Below are 6188 nucleotides of genomic sequence, written 5' to 3' on the forward strand. Positions count from 1 at the left end.
ATTAAGCATTCGGTGAAATCAATCTCGTATCAGAACAACCTATTAGACTTAAACCAAGCCGCGCTCGAAGCATATAGAATCAAGCTTGCAAATTTTAAACCCGGTGCGTCTAATTCGGTGGAGACAAAATTTGGTCTGCTGGAGAAACATCTTTTCAGGAGAAAGTTTGGCAGCGAGGCTCTGGATATAACCCGTTCCTGGAACGCCGAGTGGCGAATCCCTTTACAGTTGGAAGAAGAACACGAAGAGAGAGATGGAAAATGATTAATCAAATACACAAAGTTAAAACTCCCTAAACTGAGTACTAAAACTCCTATTCATTATTATTTAACATTTTAATAACATATTATAAAAATTTTCTTGATCGAGGGGGTATGTGGTACCGCAACTGCTACTGCTATTGCAGTAATTGCAGTAACTATGCAGTCATCATATATTGGCCTTGACAGTGCTATTCACATCTGCTACTGCTATCGCAGTAACCAGGCAGTCATCATATATTGGCCTTGATAGTGCTATCCATATTGTTATCTGTAAATTATATAATCCTATTATAAAAAACCAAGGTCAAAGAATACGTGACCTTTTACAAAAACCTAGAGAGTTAATCTCTCAGGCCTGTGGCTAAGAACACAGTCAGCAAGAAACTAACAACAGAAAAACATACGGTTTCAACATGGTTAATTAAACTCTTCGAAACCAAATCAGTTTTCACTATACAACCTCAGAGGTATTGTTAGTTACCACAGCCCTATGCGGTATAGTTCTTTCGACCACTGAAAATGGGAGAAAAAAATGTATTCGGGTGTGTTTTAGTCTTTTTTTTCACTCAACATCAGGTACCGCAAAAAATTATGGGAATGGGCCGAGTGATATATCATATTGAAACCTTTTAACTTGTAATTTGAACGAGATAAATATTTTCCCGAAAAAAAAACTGGCGGCGAGAAAAAACAATTTGAATTTTTTGAGATTTTGTCTAACTTTGAGTGAGTAACGCAATTTTTTATAGAAAAAAGATTTTTTTCTGATATTAAAAATAAAAAAAACTTGATATTAGTATAAAGCAAACTAGTTTTGGATGTTTTATTTAGCGATTAATTGGTAAAAAAAGTTTTCTAAATTAAATTTAAAATTATTATGCAAAAATTAGATTAAAAAGTTAAGCTTTCAGAATTTTTGTGCAAAAATCAGAAAAACAAATAATTTTTTTTGTCTACATTTTTCATGAGTAACATCAAAATTTTTGTGTCCTATTTGCACACCAACCAAATATACTTGTTTTCAGCTGTAATTTTGGATGGTATTTTAATTTCTGATCATGTATGTGTACATTTTTTCCTTATCCTCAATACTCAATACACGAACGGGTATACACGGCAATACATTAATCCAGATCAAATCACAGTACGAAATTTGAACGCAAAAACGAATATGACTAACCAAATAACAAAGACCAAATACATTTTTGCAAAACAGTCTTTTTGAGAATGAAGGAAAAATTAAAAACTGATTCTTAACTTTTACTGATTCACTGATAGCAAAAAATAGCAAAAACTTTCGTTAGGTACATTTTTTATACATTTACAATTTTTTCGGTGAAAGGATGTTATGGTGTCGAGGCTTGGAGCGACAACCTCTCGCGTCTCACAACGACAACTCGCAACTGAAAACGAAACTATCAACCGAGATCAAATAAACGACAGTTCGGAACCAAAAAAGCCTGTAAGAAAAGAAACATTTCGATTTAGAAAAAATGATAACTAAAAAGAATAAGCAAACTCTATCAAGTTAAAAAAAAAGTAGCAAAAAACCTCGAATTAACAACCACTCGGCTACATTTAGGATTCGAATCTACGACCTAGTGCAATCAAGAGATTTTGAGTCTCACTCGCTATCCCCTCAGCCACTCAAGCTTAGCAACCGACAAACACTAGTCACGAATAAAGCAGCTACATATGCTAACAAATTGCCAATGCGATTCAGCACCAAATAAAAATAGACTCAATTTTGTGATTAACAATTTGGAATATAACAAACTGAAGGCATCCACTCTAACTTTGCATGTAACAAACTGGAAAGCCTAGAGCCAGATTATGTATAAGTTATGCATTTCAAAAAAATGCGAGATATATTGATTTAGAAATTTTCTGAAATCAAGTTTTAACTATTGTGATGCTGTTTCAAACGAATAGCTTTTTCGGTTCATTTGATGAATTAAAATCGCATCAACTGTGTTAATTTATTACTATTCGAATGTCATAGCACATGCAGTCAAAAAGCTGTAAAGGTCCACCATTATTGGGGTGCCGCACCATAAAAGTGCCGCACCAATATTTGCGACTTAAGTTGGAACAACAAGAAGGTTTGTACTACTTATACACTAGCTTCGCAAGTGTAATGATTAAGACAAAAACTTTGCCGCAAAGTTGACTCAAAATAATTGTTTTTTATTATCAGGTCAAAAAGAATACATATAAACAGAATGCGATATAAGAACTGCTCCACTATTCACCAGACACAAAACTTAGCAAAAGCTAGAATGGCCGAGAAAATTTTGAATTAGGCAAAAAAGAACAAATATACTAAGAAAAACTTGACAACTTATCTCCGTCTGCCTAAAATTTTTTTAGCCTAAATAAAAAGGTAGAGAACTGCTTAAATTAGTGTTTACAAATGAGGCTGATTGGTTCTTTCAGGTAGTTTGCTATCTAATTTTTGTTATCGGAATCCGCGAAAAAAATAAATATGCCGACAAATTTAACGTTACAGGTATTTGTGGGTAAAATGACTTTTGAACTTTTGTAATTGGAGTCCACCTACTTTTTGGAACATATTTAAAGAGTTATCTCTGGATTCCACTGACCTACAGACACCAAATTGTGCGCCAAACCAAATCACATTTTGGCCTCGTACTGATAAGGCTAGAAGAAAAGCTCAAAATCTTTATTTTGTTGTTCTGTTTTTTTCATAGTTTTTTCATGATTTACTGATAGCAAAAAAAAACAACACAAAGAAGACCTTTTTGATATTCATTTACATAACATTTTGGTGAAAAGATAAAGGGTCGAGGCATTAACTTACATAAACGAAAACTTGCACAGAAACAGCTCGCAAAAAACGAAATCTATCAATTTTTTCATCAGTTATCAATCTTGTTATCAGGTTATTGGGAATACATAAAGACGAGAAGACTCATTGCAGAAACTGCTCCACTATTCAGTTTTTTTTGCTACGAGAACCTGGTTCAAAAACTTAGCGAAAATTTCAATAGCCGAAAATACTTTCAAAACAGAAAATTTAATTTTGGCAAAAAAAAACGAAAAAACTATCTCCGTCTGCCTAGGAAAAACCTTGGCCAAGGCTAAAACTAAAAATCAAAAAAACTGCTTGAAATGATTGATTGTTTTATGATGTTTGTTATCTAGTTTTTGTTGAGACTTATAAGAGGCTGATTTTGATCTAAATTGTTCACCAATTGAAGGATTTTTTTTCCGCAATTTTCAGATTGACTGAAAAGAGCCAATGGGGAAACTTTATGGGGGCAATTTTTTGAGCACTGTGAAGGCACAAAAAATTTTTTAGAGGGGGAGGCAATTTTTTTGAAAAAGAAATAAATTTTTGCCGACTTTTTTTCAGCTCGATCGATTTGCTTTTCCGAGCTCTCCGAAAAGACTATAAAGACTATTGTAAAACTTTCTGCGCAACAGGCAATTTAAAAAAAAACAGACTAAAATGACGTTTCGAGCAACTTGGCTAAAAATTGCGTTTTTCGGCGCTCTCCCCCTTCAAATTCAGTTATATTGGCGCCTCAGGCGCTTTTAGATAATTTTTGATGCTGCCAGCCAAAAATCCAGCTCTTAAGATTATACTGAAGGGAGGACCCTATGGAAAAATTTGGTAACCAGAATTGAAGAAGAGGGCGGCCATTTTTTTGGTTAGCCGATCTGATTCAACCACATGATTTTCTTCAGTTCAAGATGCGGAAAAATTGATTGCAAACCGATTATTACAAAATATCCCCAATTTTTCGTTTTCAGAAATTTTTATTAAGAGTGATTTTCTTAAGCTGGCAATTATTAAAATTTTATGATGTTTTGCTTTGGAAAAATTCCCAGCAAAAGTAGTGTAGTATGATTACTTACAGCTTTCAGTGTTTGGTAGAAGATCTGCTTACTGCTACGCTACCGTTTAACAAAAAGTAGCGAGAAAAATAACTAGGGTGAAAGATTCTGTACTAAAACGCGAAAAATCAGCACAAAATTAATGAATGAAAGACCTCACCTGCGAATCAAAATCTGGTTCCTCTTGAAAACTACCCGCTGCAACCTATCGGGCACGATATGAACTCAATTGATAAAAGGGTAAGAACACCTACACTTTATAGAAGCAGAACAGCAATTGCCAACTTCAGATTTAGGTTATGGCCAACCAAATTAGATTATAGCGGGTCACATTTATAGCAAGAAAAGGAAGTACCGCTTCGTTTTGGTTCCTGGCAGCAGCATAGCAGCTCTGATTTAGTGTCTCGTAGGATTAAATTACCTGTCTTATCTTTTCTGTTGGCAATAAATGGTTTCTGAATTTACAGCTTTTACAGTTCAATCTTAAAGTGTAAGTGCGTTTAAATCGTATCCACAACGTATACGTGAAAGTGGTACAGTATCAAAGCTTGTTTTCTGTGGTGCTGGGGATATTTTGGAAATAGTACGGAATAGGATAGAAAAATAATGGGACTTGATTTACTCATTCAACCGACGTTTTCTTCAATCAGCCAGTCCAATTTCCTACTTCAACGAAGAAACAAAACTGGAAACTTCTGTTTTCAAAATAATGGAACAGAAACATTTAAGTGTTCTTTTCAGAACTCTTTAGTGTCATTTCAAATCAGAGAAGGAGGTTCGTTGATCGCCGCTTTGAATTAAAGAGCTCCCAACTTTAAATTGGTTCGCAATAATGGTAACAGGAATTGACAACAAACGATTATAACATTTGCAAAGCCCATTCTGTTAACCTCAAGGAAAATAGTCCAGTGATTTGTGGGTAAACTTAGCATTGACGTATTTCCTCGGGCATTCTTACCCCTGAATTTATATCAGATTTGAGTTTTGTTTGCATTTTTTGACTCCGGTCTTCATGGTTTTGTTTTTGCGATGAGCTGAAGACCAGAAACTTTTGACCGGCAACTTTCTTGAAATGTCACTCAAGTGATTTGGAATGAACAAAATTTTCGGCTTTTGTCCAAAATCGGATTTATTCCGACATTTCAAAATCTAATTAATTGCAGTAGACAAAAACTCAACCATTGAACACAAAAAATTGTATTTTATGAAATATCCAAAATAGAAACTGTTGATCGGCAATTTTCTTGAAATGTCACTCAAGTGATTTGGAATGAACAAAATTTTTGGATTTTGTCCAAAATCGGATTTAATCCGACATTTCAAAATCTGATTAATTGCAGTAGACAAAAACTCAACCATTGAACACAAAAAATTGTATTTTATGAAATATCCAAAATAGAAACTGTTGACCGGCAATTTTCTTGAAATGTCACTCAAGTGATTTGGAATGAACAAAAATTTTGGATTTTGTCCAAAATCGGATTTAATCCGACTTTTCAAAATTGGATTAATTGCAGTAGACAGAAACTCAATCATTGAAGTCAAAGAAACTTGTATTTGATAAAATATCCAAAAAAGAAACTGTTGACCGGCAACTTTCTTGAAATGTCACTCAAGTCATTTGGAATGAACAAAATTTTCGAACTTTGACAAAAATCGGATTTATTCCGACATTTCAAAATCAGATTAATTGCAGTAGACAAAAACTCAACCATTGAACACAAAAAAAATTGTAATTTATGAAATATTCAAAAAAGAAACTGTTGATTTTCGGATTAACTGCAGTGGAAAAAAAACTCAATCACTGAAGACAAAAAAACTTGTATTTTATAAAATATTCGGATCAATTAAGCAATCTCCACCCCCCCATTCTCGCGTGAGGGAGATAGCTCAATAGGTACTTGAGACATGTTTATAATCACTTCAAAGTTGCTTGAATGAAATGGACTCATAAATCAGATTCCTCAGCGATAGTGGAACGCCACAATCTACAATATCAAAGCTCAAAAATTACATTCAGAGTGAAAAAAAAAGATCAATAAAACTGATGCAACTTTAGTCGCA

At 33.9% G+C, this 6188-nt stretch overlaps 1 protein-coding gene across 1 annotated transcript in view; it reads right to left on the minus strand.

Annotated features, from left to right (window-relative positions):
* LOC134848580 (uncharacterized) overlaps nt 1–4762 on the minus strand; it is a 13657-nt gene extending 8895 nt beyond the window's left edge. Inside the window, exon 1 of the mRNA XM_063866095.1 lies at nt 4285–4762. The gene's annotated coding sequence lies outside the window, so the exon portion shown is untranslated. The remainder of the gene's footprint in view (nt 1–4284) is intronic.
* Between the last annotated feature and the right edge of the window lie 1426 nt (nt 4763–6188).

Source organism: Symsagittifera roscoffensis, chromosome 6 (genome assembly GCF_963678635.1).
Source record: "Symsagittifera roscoffensis chromosome 6, txSymRosc1.1, whole genome shotgun sequence".
NCBI classification, from domain to species: Eukaryota; Metazoa; Xenacoelomorpha; order Acoela; family Convolutidae; genus Symsagittifera; species Symsagittifera roscoffensis.